The sequence below is a fragment of the Leiobunum rupestre genome, chromosome 6 (genome assembly GCF_980474605.1).
Source record: "Leiobunum rupestre chromosome 6, qqLeiRupe1.1.hap1, whole genome shotgun sequence".
Taxonomy (NCBI): Eukaryota; Metazoa; Arthropoda; class Arachnida; order Opiliones; family Sclerosomatidae; genus Leiobunum; species Leiobunum rupestre.
Window position 1 is genome coordinate 19229052 of NC_143389.1, and position 13919 is coordinate 19242970.

Genomic DNA, 13919 nt, shown 5'->3' on the forward strand with positions numbered 1-13919 from the left:
GCCGCCATCTGTAGACGTAAATTCTGCGAAGTGAGAAATGTCTGCCAGGCAATCCACATTTCGCGATAACGCGGAGAAAGACGACTTAATAACGGCTGAGTTAACTGGCACCGTAAAACATTAATTCCGGGGCTGGAAGTACCGTCAAAAGGATTCAAGAGTGCCACGGCAAGATCTCTCTGCCAAGAAGGGCAATCCGCGCGCAGAATCGCCTGCAACTCCTTCAAACGGAACGCGCACGTTTTCCATTTTAAATCAATCAGTCCATAGCCACCCAAACGCTTAAGGCGAGTAAGAGTATCATACGAAACCTTATGGGCCTTAGAACCCCAGATGAACGCCAAAGCCACTTTGCGGAACTCCGCCGCGTAACGGTCAGGAAACGGAACCGATCGAAGAGTATGCCACAAAATGGACATAGCCAAAGTGTTAACTAAAATAACTTTGCCGGTAACCGTTAAATGCCGCGCTTGCCAAGTTCGTAAAACTTTTTTAAATTTTTCTAAACGCGAAGACCAATTAAGTTCCAGAGTATCATTGTGAGACGAACCAACATAAACGCCAAGAACCTCTAGCGGATCCGAAGAAATAGTTATCCCAGAAATTACTTCAGGGACATTGGAACGATCTGAGCCAAGCCATAAACCGCGACACTTGGCCAAATTTAAAACTGCGCCCGAACCTTCCGAAAAGCGGTTATATTCAGCAACAACCTCCTCCACCGACTGCCGGTCGCGAACGACTACCGTATTGTCGTCAACGTGAATGCGCAAAAGAGGAGCCGAATGGATGCCCGGCCACGAAACTCGGACAATAGACCGTCGACGCTCCAACGCGAAAACTAAGGCTTCGGATGTTAGAACGTACAGAAGGGGGCTTAGCGGACAACCCTGACGAACCGAGCGTCCGAGTTGGAAAAAATCAGTTAGATAGCCATTAATCTTCAAACATGACCTGCTACCGATGAGAAACGTTTGAATCCACCCACAAAAAGTTGGCCCGAATCCAAAAGCCCGCAAGACAGCAAAGAGATACGGCCAAGACACGCAATCGAACGCTTTGGACAAGTCCAACTTCAACAGGATGCCACCAGAGTCTACACCTTGAAGGTAATCGATAGTGTCAAGTAAAAGTGAAGCGGTACTTATTGCCCCACGACCTTTAATCGCGCCGGTCTGACGATCCGAAATTATCGTCGTCAAAACCGCTGAAAGCCGCATCGCATGGATCTTCGCGAGAATCTTATAATCAGCATTGAGGAGCGTGATGGGACGCCAGTTTGAAACGTAGCGTAAGTTGCCGCTCTTAGGCAGCAGCACGATCATACCTTCTTTCATACTTGGAGGCAAGCAACCCTCCGCCTGGCAAAAAGAGATCAGTGCCAGAAACTCAACTTTAATTTGCGGAAGAACGAATTTCCAAAATTCATTGGTATGTCCATCCTTCCCTGGACTCTTACCACTGGGAAGCTGCCCCAGGGTTAACGTAACATCCGTCCAAGTCACCGGGCTATCACAGATAGCACTTGCGTCGTCCGATAACCGAGTTGGAAGATGCGCCGCGTATTCCTCCACCGAAAAGCGATTGACAGGTTGACTTCTGTACATATCGCTAAAATGCTCGAAAATTCTATGACGAACATCCGACGGATCTACTAGTAGAGTGCGCGACGCGGAATAGATATACTGTACATTTTTCTTACATTGGCGATACTTTTCTAAGCGTAAAAAATAGGCTGTCGGCTGTTCACCGTCCGTCCGCCCCAATTGATTGGAACGGATCACGGCCCCCCGGAGGGAATTCCGATCAAAGAAATTAAGATCGTCGATCTTAGAAGTCAACTCCGACGCGTCAATGAGACCATTACGGAAATCAACATGAGCTTGGTCTACCGCTAACCGTAAACGCAGTACGACGCTCGCGATTACGCGTAGCTTGTAATTTTCCAAAAAACATAGCGTGATCACGCAACGAAGTCTTCAACCTCTCGTACCAGGCAATGACCGACGTGGAGAATTCCGGCCAAGTACGACTACGACGAATAATGCGACTCACAGCGTCACGATACGAATCCGATTTGAGAAAGCTTGCGTTGAAAGACCACGTACCAGGTCCTATGGCTACCCCGTCGAGATGAAAACGCAGTTCCACAAGTTTGTGATCCGATAGCGAACACGGCAGAATTTGACAAATCTGGACATTTTTACGTTCCGACTCGGGGACAAAAATATAATCGATACGCGATTGTACATACTTCCCGAAAACATAACCAGCCCATGACCAGTCAAACACGTGGGGATGCGTGACCCTCCAGACATCAACGAGATGGAGCGAGCTTATGAAGTGGAAGAGTTCTGTAGGGCGTAAACGAGATGCTGCCAGCGGAATAGGATAACGGTCCCGGGTGCGACTAACGACATCATTAAAATCTCCCACGACTACTGGACGCTGCAAACGAGAAACCTCATTTCGGAGCCGCGCGTAAAAAGGAACCCGATCATTCGCGTCATTAGGTAAATACGCGTTAACAATATCTATCGACACATCATCGAAGTTAAGCGACACAATAACGAACCGTCCCTCATTACTGACGATCACGCGTGAAGCGATAGCAGACAAACCCGGCCGAACAAGCGTTGTTACGCCGCGAAATCCGGTCGTCGAATCATTGTCACAAAATACTTGACCACGCCATAGAGACTTAAACCGATGCGCGTGCTCCGCTAACCAATGCGTCTCCTGAAGGCAAATAATGTCATACGGCTTACTAAGTTCCAAAAACTCTAAAATCTTCTGATCATCCTGCAGTCTGCGAATATTACAACTGGCCAAACGCATCATAGTGACTTAGGTCCCACCGCCATCCACTTTCTCCGACGCCGCCAACTGATCCCCGTTCTCTGGAGCCTCCATCCGAAGCTTCTCCCACGATCCAAACCGCCTGATAGCTATGGCCTTCTCAAAAGTTTTATTGTCACGGAGCCTTTTAGAATATGACGATTTACTAGTCGAAGCGGACAAAGACAAATTACCAGTGTGGCGGACACCATCGTCACTACCAGTGGAAGTAGAAATCGGTCTCTTAGCTGCGCTTAACGATAAATTTGAGGAGGGTTCTTTATCAGGCATTTCTTTAGGAGTACCCGCATCCACGTCGGGTGGAAGTTGTGGATTCACCGCTTCCCCTGATCCATCGGCAATTCATGAACAATAGCGTGTGTTAGGAACCTGACATTTTTTGGGGTGAAATAAGGGGATACGAGCTGCTTATAGTAAAGCAGACGTTAGTGTTATTTGTCCTTTTCGCCAAGCGGGCCGAGGGGAACCAGATATTAGCGCCATCTACTAACAAGGAGGCGCGTTGTAAATATTTGTTTTACTAATCACGCTACGGGAGGCATCCCGATGAAGGTTAAAGATAAGATAAAGATTAGATAAGCCAGGGATATAAAAGATAGTTGCCTGGGCAGAAGGACAGAGTTCTTCTGACGAAAGAGTCAAGGAAGTTAGAGTAAACGGTGAGCGAGGGCAGTGGGCCCAAGTCGAAGTTGTACAAACGCGAGAAGTGCGTGCAGAGTCGTGTCCCTCGAGAAACGACTGTGTAGTGCGGTATTGTGACTACAAAGACTGTGTTCACTAAAGTAATTGTGCGCGGAAGTACAAGAAGTCCAGCCAGAAGTTGGCGGTAATTGTATCAAAACTTTTGTTCTTTTTTTGCATTATTTTGTATTAGTATTTTGAAGTGTATATGGGATAATAGTTGCTTATATCAGGCACTCATTGTATGATTATTTTTGCGACGCCCTTGAATTATTGAGCTCGACCCCGTAGATTCAGATATTTGAAACCTCTAGCCACATAGTAGGTTCCCCCAAACATTTTTTCAAGAGAAACCATCGGTTCTACCCATAATTTAGTAAGTAATCTTCCGATAAGAAACCTGTGTCTCCCAGAACCAGATCCCTTAATTTATTATCAAATCTGAGTCTCCCAGTACCAGATCCCTTGATTATTGTATTATCAAAGCTGTGTCTTTAATTGAACCCTTGGCCCCTCTGGAACAGTAAGCTAGCGTCCCAGTTGTATTTCTTAAAAGGGTATTGTATTAGATTAAGTTGAACTGTTGAGTTACAATAAACTCCATTATCATTGCATTGGTTGTGTTTCCTCAATTCATTTACACTTGGTACCAAAACGGCAACTCGGGCAATTCGAGCCTCAAAACTCTCTTTGCATTTATTGGCGTGGGATGCTCTATTAAAGCCTTAAACTTAAAATCCCCTCGTTCGTAATTGTACCCGATTTCGGCCACGAAAACGGAAGCGTCGTTATACGTGTCCCACTTTTTCGTTGACTTGAGCAGGCCGGCCTTGGGCGCCCTTCTCCCAATCCGGACATTGACGGATTCCGTGACCTTGAAGGTCGCACTTTCGACAACGAAAATCGGGGCATTGGCGATATAAATGAGATGTGGAAAAACATTTGTTACAGACCTTGGCCTGACGGTCGTGGCGGAGACGGTAATTAGTTTCAAGACCCAAGACATCACGAATACGAATAGTATAAGGCAAACTTGACACGCCCTCCGGTAATGACACTTCTATCGACCGTTGACCGTAATATTTTCCATTTTCCCGCGCCCACATCACGTCAGACTTTACCTCGCATTTCATGCTGACAAACTTATCTTTCAACGCTTCATCAGTGACAAATTCCGGTAGACCAGATAACGTCATCATAACTTCACGGCTCCCAACCTTCGTAACGACACATTCTACGCCTCCAATCTCCATACCATGTTCAACGCAAGTATCCGCATCTTCCAATGTTATAAATGTAACAAAAAAGCCACCCAAAGTAGCGACCACTGACGAATATGAATCCAAACCAAAATGCGCTTTCAAATCATCTTCTACCAAATTAACGGCCGTCGCTTCAGAAGCGACGAAAACCGTACGTCTTAAAACTTCAATAATTTAAATTAGTTAAAGGGGTTAAAGATTAAAAATTAAGTAACAACTCAATAAACTGGGATTATAGAAAAGCAAATATAATTAAAATAAACACTAAGCCTAGGCTTAAACGCAGGAAGAGACTAGAAAAAAGGAGCGGAAAAATCGGCAACCGCACTCTACAAAAGCTCAAGCGAGACCTCCCCCTCAGTCTAACGCTCTCCCAACTCCTACAATATAGGCGCTTTAACCACTAAGCCACGCGGCCCCGGTTGTTAAAATGACAAATTAAAATTCGTCCATTTTGTGTAATGGGTAACAGATAAACAGCGAAGAAGAGGCCGCGGTGAGAGTCGAACTTACGATCTCCTGATTACGAGACAGGCGCTACAACAACTTAGCCACGCGGCCCCGATTGAAAGTATGATAAATTCAAATTTGTCCATTTTGTGTAATGGGTGAAAGATAAACAGCGAAGCAGAGGCCGCGGTGAGAGTCGAACTCACGATCTCCTGTTTACGAGACAGGCGCTTTAACCACTAAGCCACGCGGCCCTGATCGAAAATGTGATTGGTTCAAATTTGTCCATTTTGTGTAATGGGTAAAAGATAAACAGCGAAGCAGAGGCCGCGGTGAGAGTCGAACTTACGATGACGTGTTTACGAGACAGGCGCTACAACAACTTAGCCACGCGGCCCCGATTGATAGTATGATAAGTTCAAATTTGTCCATTTTGTGTAATGGGTGAAAGATAAACAGCGAAGCAGAGGCCGCGGTGAGAGTCGAACTCACGATCTCCTGATTACGAGACAGGCGCTACAACAACTGAGCCACGCGGCCCCGATTGAAAGTATGATAAATTCAAATTTGTCCATTTTGTGTAATGGGTGAAAGATAAACAGCGAAGCAGAGGCCGCGGTGAGAGTCGAACTCACGATCTCCTGTTTACGAGACAGGCGCTTTAACCACTAAGCCACGCGGCCCTGATCGAAAATGTGATTGGTTCAAATTTGTCCATTTTGTGTAATGGGTAAAAGATAAACAGCGAAGCAGAGGCCGCGGTGAGAGTCGAACTTACGATGACGTGTTTACGAGACAGGCGCTACAACAACTTAGCCACGCGGCCCCGATTGATAGTATGATAAGTTCAAATTTGTCCATTTTGTGTAATGGGTAAAAGATAAACAGCGAAGCAGAGGCCGTGGTGAGAGTCGAACTTACGATGACGTGTTTACGAGACAGGCGCTACAACAACTTAGCCACGCGGCCCCGATTGATAGTATGATAAGTTCAAATTTGTCCGTTTTGTGAAATTGGTAAAAGATAAACAGCGAAGCAGAGGCCGTGGTGAGAGTCGAAGTTACGATCTCCTGTTTACGAGACAGGCGCTTTAACCACTAAGCCACGCGGCCCGTTTCGAAAGTGTGATAGGTTCAAATTTGTCCATTTTGTGTAATGGGTAAAAGATATACAGCGAAGCAGAGGCCACGGTGAGAGTTGAACTCACGATCTCCTGTTTACGAGACAGGCGCTTTAACCACTAAGCCACGCGACCCCGGTATGCGCTTATGACAAGTTAAAATTTGTCGATTTCGTAAACTGGGTTAAAGACATATAGAGCGACAGAGGCCGCGATGAGAGTCGAACTCACGATCTCCTGTTTACGAGACAGGCGCTTTAACAACTAAGCCACGTAGCCCCAGTTGCGTTTATGACAAGTTAAAATTTGTCGATTTCGTAAACTGGGTTAAAGACATGTAAAGCAACAGAGGCCGCGATTAGAGTCGAACTCACGATCTCCTGTTTACGAGACAGGCGCTTTAACAACTAAGCCACGTAGCCCAGGTTGCGTTTATGACAAGTTAAAATTTGTCGATTTCGTAAACTGGGTTAAGACATGTAGAGCAACAGAGGCCGCGATTAGAGTCGAACTCACGATCTCCTGTTTACGATACAGGCGCTTTAACCACTAAGCCACGCGGCCCCGGTTGCAATTATGACAAGTTAAAATTTGTCGATTTCGTAAACTGGGTTAAAGACATATAGAGCAACAGAGGCCGCGATGAGAGTCGAACTCACGATCTCCTGTTTACGAGACAGGCGCTTTAACCACTAAGCCACGCGGCCCCGCTTGCGAGTATGACAAGTTAAAATTTGTCGATTTCGTAAACTGGGTTAAAGACATGTAGAGCAACAGAGGCCGCGATTAGAGTCGAACTCACGATCTCCTGTTTACGAGACAGGCGCTTTAAAAACTAAGCCACGTAGCCCCGGTTGCGATTATGACAAGTAAAAATTTGTCGATTTCGTAAACTGGGTTAAGACATGTAGAGCAACAGAGGCCGCGATGAGAGCCGAACTCACGATCTCCTGTTTACGAGACAGGCGCTTTAACCACTAAGCCACGCGGCCCCGCTTACGAGTATGACAAGTTAAAATTTGTCGATTTCGTAAACTGGGTTAAAGACATATAGAGCAACAGAGGCCACGATGAGAGTCGATCTCACGATCTCCTGTTTACGAGACAGGCGCTTTAACCACTAAGCCACGCGGCCCCGCTTGCGAGTATGACAAGTTAAAATTTGTCGATTTCGTAAACTGGGTTAAAGACATATAGAGCAACAGAGGCCGCGATGAGAGTCGAACTCACGATCTCCTGTTTACGAGACAGGCGCTTTAACCACTAAGCCACGCGGCCCCGCTTGCGAGTATGACAAGTTAAAATTTGTCGATTTCGTAAACTGGGTTAAAGACATGTAGAGCAACAGAGGCCGCGATTAGAGTCGAACTCACGATCTCCTGTTTACGAGACAGGCGCTTTAAAAACTAAGCCACGTAGCCCCGGTTGCGATTATGACAAGTAAAAATTTGTCGATTTCGTAAACTGGGTTAAGACATGTAGAGCAACAGAGGCCGCGATGAGAGCCGAACTCACGATCTCCTGTTTACGAGACAGGCGCTTTAACCACTAAGCCACGCGGCCCCGCTTGCGAGTATGACAAGTTAAAATTTGTCGATTTCGTAAACTGGGTTAAAGACATGTAGAGCAACAGAGGCCGCGATTAGAGTCCAACTCACGACCGCCTGTTTACGAGACAGGCGCTTTAACAACTAAGCCACGTACCCCAGGTTGCGTTTATGACAAGTTAAAATTTGTCGATTTCGTAAACTGGGTTAAGACATGTAGAGCAACAGAGGCCGCGATTAGAGTCGAACTCACGATCTCCTGTTTACGATACAGGCGCTTTAACCACTAAGCCACGCGGCCCCGGTTGCAATTATGACAAGTTAAAATTTGTCGATTTCGTAAACTGGGTTAAAGACATATAGAGCAACAGAGGCCGCGATGAGAGTCGAACTCACGATCTCCTGTTTACGAGACAGGCGCTTTAACCACTAAGCCACGCGGCCCCGCTTGCGAGTATGACAAGTTAAAATTTGTCGATTTCGTAAACTGGGTTAAAGACATGTAGAGCAACAGAGGCCGCGATTAGAGTCGAACTCACGATCTCCTGTTTACGAGACAGGCGCTTTAAAAACTAAGCCACGTAGCCCCGGTTGCGATTATGACAAGTAAAAATTTGTCGATTTCGTAAACTGGGTTAAGACATGTAGAGCAACAGAGGCCGCGATGAGAGCCGAACTCACGATCTCCTGTTTACGAGACAGGCGCTTTAACCACTAAGCCACGCGGCCCCGCTTGCGAGTATGACAAGTTAAAATTTGTCGATTTCGTAAACTGGGTTAAAGACATGTAGAGCAACAGAGGCCGCGATTAGAGTCGAACTCACGATCTCCTGTTTACGAGACAGGCGCTTTAACAACTAAGCCACGTAGCCCAGGTTGCGTTAATGACAAGTTAAAATTTGTCGATTTCGTAAACTGGGTTAAAGACATGTAGAGCAACAGAGGCCGCGATGAGAGTCGAACTCACGATCTCCTGTTTACGAGACAGGCGGTTTAACCACTAAGCCACGCGGCCCCGGTTGCAATTATGACAAGTTAAAATTTGTCGATTTCGTAAACTGGGTAAAAGACATATAGAGCAACAGAGGCCGCGATGAGAGTCGAACTCACGATCTCCTGTTTACGAGACAGGCGCTTTAACCACTAAGCCACGCGGCCCCGCTTGCGATTATGACAAGTTAAAATTTGTCGATTTCGTAAACTGGGTTAAGACATATAGAGCAACAGAGGCCGCGATGAGAGTCGAACTCACGATCTCCTGTTTACGAGACAGGCGCTTTAAAAACTAAGCCACGTAGCCCCGGTTGCGATTATGACAAGTAAAAATTTGTCGATTTCGTAAACTGGGTTAAGACATATAGAGCAACAGAGGCCGCGATGAGAGTCGAACTCACGTTCTCCTGTTTACGAGACAGGCGCTTTAAAAACTAAGCCACGTAGCCCCGGTTGCTATTATGACAAGTAAAAATTTGTCGATTTCGTAAACTGGGTTAAGACATATAGAGCAACAGAGGCCGCGATGAGAGTCGAACTCACGATCTCCTGTTTACGAGACAGGCGCTTTAAAAACTAAGCCACGTAGCCCCGGTTGCGATTATGACAAGTAAAAATTTGTCGATTTCGTAAACTGGGTTAAGACATGTAGAGCAACAGAGGCCGCGATTAGAGTTGAACTCACGATCTCCTGTTTACGAGACAGGGGCTTTAACAACTAAGCCACGCGGCCCCGGTTGCGATTATGACAAGTTAAAATTTGTCGATTTCGTAAACTGGTATAAGATATGTAGAGCAACAGAGGCCGCGATTAGAGTCGAACTCACGATCTCCTGTTTACGAGACAGGCGCTTTAACAACTAAGCCACGTAGCCCAGGTTACGTTTATGACAAGTTAAAATTTGTCGATTTCGTAAACTGGGTTAAGACATGTAGAGCAACAGAGGCCGCGATTAGAGTCGAACTCACGATCTCCTGTTTACGAGACAGGCGCTTTAACCACTAAGCCACGCGGCCCCGCTTGCGAGTATGACAAGTTAAAATTTGTCGATTTCGTAAACTGGGTTAAAGACATGTAGAGCAACAGAGGCCGCGATTAGAGTCGAACTCACGATCTCCTGTTTACGAGACAGGCGCTTTAACCACTAAGCCACGCGGCCCCGCTTGCGAGTATGACAAGTTAAAATTTGTCGATTTCGTAAACTGGGTTAAAGACATGTAGAGCAACAGAGGCCGCGATTAGAGTCGAACTCACGATCTCCTGTTTACGAGACAGGCGCTTTAACCACTAAGCCACGCGGCCCCGCTTGCGAGTATGACAAGTTAAAATTTGTCGATTTCGTAAACTGGGTTAAAAACATGTAGAGCAACAGAGGCCGCGATTAGAGTCGAACTCACGATCTCCTGTTTACGAGACAGGCGCTTTAACCACTAAGCCACGCGGCCCCGCTTGCGAGTATGACAAGTTAAAATTTGTCGATTTTGTAAACTGGGTTAAAGACATGTAGAGCAACAGAGGCCGCGATTAGAGTCGAACTCACGATCTCCTGTTTACGAGACAGGCGCTTTAACCACTAAGCCACGCGGCCCCGGTTGCAATTATGACAAGTTAAAATTTGTCGATTTCGTAAACTGGGTTAAAGACATATAGAGCAACAGAGGCCGCGATGAGAGTCGAACTCACGATCTCCTGTTTACGAGACAGGCTTTTTTTTTAATTATATCATTAAAAAATACATTGTTGATGTATATCACAACATTTCGAAAGCAATTTTGACAAAACAAGAGCAACTATTATAAAAATACAGGAAAGCATGTGGTGATATATATTAACCATGAAAACAAACAAATACACTTTTGGAATGCGATATATATAAAAGCAATTAAAGCACAATATTTAAACCCCTTAAAACAGTCTGATTTGCGTTTAAAAAATATTGACACTGTTAAATTAGAATTTTTTAAATATTTTTGACAACATATTAGCAAATTTATGTCTCTTTACAATACCCAATTAAAATCAAAATATAAGATATCTGGACATTTCCCTTTTTTGTTTCCAATAAATAAATAAATAAATATTAAAATATTCACCCTTGAGTTTTAAAATATTTTTAACAAAAGGTTACAAAATTCTTTTTCCTTATCTTTATAAATTGCTATGGTTTTACTTATTTCACCCCTAATTTTAGCGATAAATCGTTTTTTCACAATAAAGAGCGGGACATTATCATGGGTAATAGAAAAAGATCTACTATCGAGTATAAAATATTTAAATATAGATATTAAAAAGTGCAAAACTTTCCGCTCGAGAGGAATGATATTTAAAGGGCATTTACCTTGAAAAACAAGAAATACATTTCGAACATATCCCGGAGTAGTGAACCAATGAACTTTTATTTTTAGTTTTTCAACAAACAACCACAACCACCAACTATTTACTACGCGACAATCTAATAGTAAATGCCCTAAATTTTCATCCGCACCCTTACAAAATGTACAGTCTGCAGAAGTCTGTGGATCAAAGGCATGTAAACGGGCATTTAGAAAATAAGCGCGATGGACAATTTTATAATTAGTATCTCGTTGTTCGGGACCCAACAATTTTCCTTTTAGCCAATTTCACCCTGGTTCGGGTAATGGACCCCCGAAATATTCCCGCCATTTGAGTTCACCGGCTGATTCAGAAGCGCCAATCGTAAGATACCGATGATATAGTTCCTTTACCGAGGCGGATGCATAGTCGTATATAGATCCATTCGGAGCATCAATCTTAATCTCGGGACTGGACAGCTGCGCATTCGAAATAGCGTGTACCCGGGCCAAAAAATTCTGGGGTAGCGCACTTTTAATGACCGAATAATCACGCAAGACTGCCGACGCGGGCACTTTAGAGTTAGAAATATCGCACAGTTCTAACATACTGACTTCCGGTAAAAAGCCTGGTATGACCTCGTAACAAAACTCGCGAAGACATAGAAGACCGTGAGACAGAAAAGGAAGGCGCTGTCGATACGATAAGTCGGGCAGGTTAATGTGCCCACTGTAGAAAACTGGTTCGTGTAACAGATTCTCAGATAGCTGAAGTCGCATATTCTGAGAGTCAATAAACGTCCGCCACGCGATCCACATTTCTCGGTAACGCGGAGAAAGCCGACTTAGCCATGACTGAGGTAACACACAACGCAGAATGTTGATACCGGGACTTGCCGTTCCGTCAAATGGGTTTAAAAGGGCAATCACGAGATCTCGCTGAGCCGAAGGGATTTCCGGAGAAAGAATAGTCTGCAACTCCCGGAAGCGGAAAGCGTAAGTCTTCCATTTTAGATCAACCAGTCCATTACCACCCAGACGAGTAGGGCGCGTGAGAGTGGTATACGAAACTTGATGAGCCCGAGACCCCCATAGGAAGTCCAGCGCGACTTTGCGAAACTGAACGGCTATACTATCAGGAAACGGAACCGAGCGAAGAGTATGATACAAAAGCGACATGGCCAAAGTATTAATTAAGATAACCTTTCCGGTAACCGTCAAACGCCGCGCCTGCCAAACCCGTAAGACTTTCTTGAATTTTTCTAAACGTGAAGTCCAATTTAGATCAATCGTATCGGTATACGATGAACCAATATACACGCCGAGAACGTCGAGCGGTTCAGAAGAAATAGTAATGCCGGAAATGACCTCGGGGACATTAGCGCGTTCCGACCCAAGCCATAATCCGCGACACTTGCTCAGATTTAAAACCGCGCCCGATCCTTCCGAAAAGCGGTGATACTCGGCCACAACTTCTTCAACCGATTTCCGGTTCCGAACGAGTACAGTGTTGTCATCGACGTGGATGCGCAATAACGGGGCCGAATGAAGACCAGGCCAATTGACCCGGACAATCGCTCGACGACTCTCTAACGCGAAACACAAGGCTTCCGACGTCAGCACGTATAAAAGTGGGCTCAGCGGACACCCTTGACGAACCGAACGACCGAGTTGGAAAAAATCGGTTAAATAACCGTTTATCTTCAAGCACGACCGACTACCGATAAGAAAAGTTTGAATCCAGCCGCAAAAAGTGGGACCAAAACCGAAAGCGCGCAAGACAGCGAATAAATATGGCCAAGAAACACAATCAAACGCTTTGGCTAAATCCAACTTCAAAAGAATTCCGCTAGTGTTCACGCGATTGAGATACTCAATCGTGTCCAATAAAAGCGCGGGGGTACTAAATGACCCGCGACCTTTGAAGGCTCCCGTTTGACGATCAGAAATTATCGTTGGTAAGACCGCTGAAAGTCGCATTGCCTGGATTTTCGCTAAAATCTTATAATCCGCATTTAAAAGGGTAATTGGACGCCAATTCGATATGTGCCGCAAGTCGCCAGTCTTCGGAAGCAGAACGATCATGCCTTCTTTCATACTCGGAGGCAAACGGCCCTCACTTTGACAAAAGGCAATTAACGCTAAAAATTCGTCCTTGATTTGCGGGAAAATAAACTTCCAAAACTCATTAGTTAGGCCATCTTTTCCGGGACTCTTACCATTTGGAAGGTTCCGGAGGTCTAAGGTTACATCCGCCCAAGTCACTGAACTCTCGCAGATAGCGAAATCGGCCTCCGACAACCGGGTCGGGAGAAATGTTACATATTCTTCAGCACGGGCGTTATTAGTAGGTCTACCGCGGTACATGTCGCTAAAATGTTCAAAAACCCTGCGCCTGACACATAACGGATCCTCGAGAAGAGTCTCGGATGCGGAATAAATGTATCGTAAATTTTTCTTACTTTGGCGATACTTCTCAAGGCGTAAAAAATACGCCGTAGGCCGTTCACCCTCTGTGCGCCACAGTTGATTAGAACGAGCTACAGCTCCACGAAGGACATTCCGGTCGAACATTTTCAGATCGTCCACCTTGGAAGTTAACTCCACCACGTCAATTAGTCCATTCGTAAAGTCCTCCTGAGCGCGGACCACCGCTAACCGTAAAGCCGTACGATGATCGCGCGAGCGCGCCGC

The 13919-nt window shown here is 45.5% G+C and overlaps 24 non-coding genes across 24 annotated transcripts; all 24 read right to left on the reverse strand.

The window, feature by feature from the left end:
* Positions 1–5433: 5433 nt before the first annotated feature.
* TRNAT-CGU (transfer RNA threonine (anticodon CGU)) lies at positions 5434–5506 on the reverse strand. The gene has a single exon. It is a non-coding gene; the product is annotated as a tRNA-Thr (tRNA).
* A 213-nt stretch (positions 5507–5719) lies between these two features.
* Positions 5720–5792, reverse strand: TRNAT-CGU (transfer RNA threonine (anticodon CGU)). Its single transcript has one exon. It is a non-coding gene; the product is annotated as a tRNA-Thr (tRNA).
* A 70-nt stretch (positions 5793–5862) lies between these two features.
* TRNAT-CGU (transfer RNA threonine (anticodon CGU)) lies at positions 5863–5935 on the reverse strand. Its single transcript has one exon. It is a non-coding gene; the product is annotated as a tRNA-Thr (tRNA).
* Positions 5936–6434: 499 nt separating this feature from the next.
* On the reverse strand, positions 6435–6507 carry TRNAT-CGU (transfer RNA threonine (anticodon CGU)). Its single transcript has one exon. It is a non-coding gene; the product is annotated as a tRNA-Thr (tRNA).
* Positions 6508–6578: 71 nt separating this feature from the next.
* Positions 6579–6651, reverse strand: TRNAT-CGU (transfer RNA threonine (anticodon CGU)). The gene has a single exon. It is a non-coding gene; the product is annotated as a tRNA-Thr (tRNA).
* Positions 6652–6863: 212 nt separating this feature from the next.
* TRNAT-CGU (transfer RNA threonine (anticodon CGU)) lies at positions 6864–6936 on the reverse strand. Its single transcript has one exon. It is a non-coding gene; the product is annotated as a tRNA-Thr (tRNA).
* Positions 6937–7006: 70 nt separating this feature from the next.
* TRNAT-CGU (transfer RNA threonine (anticodon CGU)) lies at positions 7007–7079 on the reverse strand. Its single transcript has one exon. It is a non-coding gene; the product is annotated as a tRNA-Thr (tRNA).
* A 212-nt stretch (positions 7080–7291) lies between these two features.
* Positions 7292–7364, reverse strand: TRNAT-CGU (transfer RNA threonine (anticodon CGU)). Its single transcript has one exon. It is a non-coding gene; the product is annotated as a tRNA-Thr (tRNA).
* Positions 7365–7434: 70 nt separating this feature from the next.
* TRNAT-CGU (transfer RNA threonine (anticodon CGU)) lies at positions 7435–7507 on the reverse strand. Its single transcript has one exon. It is a non-coding gene; the product is annotated as a tRNA-Thr (tRNA).
* Positions 7508–7577: 70 nt separating this feature from the next.
* Positions 7578–7650, reverse strand: TRNAT-CGU (transfer RNA threonine (anticodon CGU)). Its single transcript has one exon. It is a non-coding gene; the product is annotated as a tRNA-Thr (tRNA).
* A 212-nt stretch (positions 7651–7862) lies between these two features.
* On the reverse strand, positions 7863–7935 carry TRNAT-CGU (transfer RNA threonine (anticodon CGU)). Its single transcript has one exon. It is a non-coding gene; the product is annotated as a tRNA-Thr (tRNA).
* Positions 7936–8147: 212 nt separating this feature from the next.
* On the reverse strand, positions 8148–8220 carry TRNAT-CGU (transfer RNA threonine (anticodon CGU)). Its single transcript has one exon. It is a non-coding gene; the product is annotated as a tRNA-Thr (tRNA).
* A 70-nt stretch (positions 8221–8290) lies between these two features.
* On the reverse strand, positions 8291–8363 carry TRNAT-CGU (transfer RNA threonine (anticodon CGU)). Its single transcript has one exon. It is a non-coding gene; the product is annotated as a tRNA-Thr (tRNA).
* A 212-nt stretch (positions 8364–8575) lies between these two features.
* Positions 8576–8648, reverse strand: TRNAT-CGU (transfer RNA threonine (anticodon CGU)). The gene has a single exon. It is a non-coding gene; the product is annotated as a tRNA-Thr (tRNA).
* Positions 8649–8861: 213 nt separating this feature from the next.
* Positions 8862–8934, reverse strand: TRNAT-CGU (transfer RNA threonine (anticodon CGU)). Its single transcript has one exon. It is a non-coding gene; the product is annotated as a tRNA-Thr (tRNA).
* A 70-nt stretch (positions 8935–9004) lies between these two features.
* TRNAT-CGU (transfer RNA threonine (anticodon CGU)) lies at positions 9005–9077 on the reverse strand. The gene has a single exon. It is a non-coding gene; the product is annotated as a tRNA-Thr (tRNA).
* Positions 9078–9146: 69 nt separating this feature from the next.
* Positions 9147–9219, reverse strand: TRNAT-CGU (transfer RNA threonine (anticodon CGU)). The gene has a single exon. It is a non-coding gene; the product is annotated as a tRNA-Thr (tRNA).
* Positions 9220–9288: 69 nt separating this feature from the next.
* TRNAT-CGU (transfer RNA threonine (anticodon CGU)) lies at positions 9289–9361 on the reverse strand. Its single transcript has one exon. It is a non-coding gene; the product is annotated as a tRNA-Thr (tRNA).
* A 69-nt stretch (positions 9362–9430) lies between these two features.
* TRNAT-CGU (transfer RNA threonine (anticodon CGU)) lies at positions 9431–9503 on the reverse strand. The gene has a single exon. It is a non-coding gene; the product is annotated as a tRNA-Thr (tRNA).
* A 353-nt stretch (positions 9504–9856) lies between these two features.
* TRNAT-CGU (transfer RNA threonine (anticodon CGU)) lies at positions 9857–9929 on the reverse strand. The gene has a single exon. It is a non-coding gene; the product is annotated as a tRNA-Thr (tRNA).
* Positions 9930–9999: 70 nt separating this feature from the next.
* Positions 10000–10072, reverse strand: TRNAT-CGU (transfer RNA threonine (anticodon CGU)). Its single transcript has one exon. It is a non-coding gene; the product is annotated as a tRNA-Thr (tRNA).
* Positions 10073–10142: 70 nt separating this feature from the next.
* TRNAT-CGU (transfer RNA threonine (anticodon CGU)) lies at positions 10143–10215 on the reverse strand. The gene has a single exon. It is a non-coding gene; the product is annotated as a tRNA-Thr (tRNA).
* Positions 10216–10285: 70 nt separating this feature from the next.
* On the reverse strand, positions 10286–10358 carry TRNAT-CGU (transfer RNA threonine (anticodon CGU)). The gene has a single exon. It is a non-coding gene; the product is annotated as a tRNA-Thr (tRNA).
* Positions 10359–10428: 70 nt separating this feature from the next.
* On the reverse strand, positions 10429–10501 carry TRNAT-CGU (transfer RNA threonine (anticodon CGU)). Its single transcript has one exon. It is a non-coding gene; the product is annotated as a tRNA-Thr (tRNA).
* Between the last annotated feature and the right edge of the window lie 3418 nt (positions 10502–13919).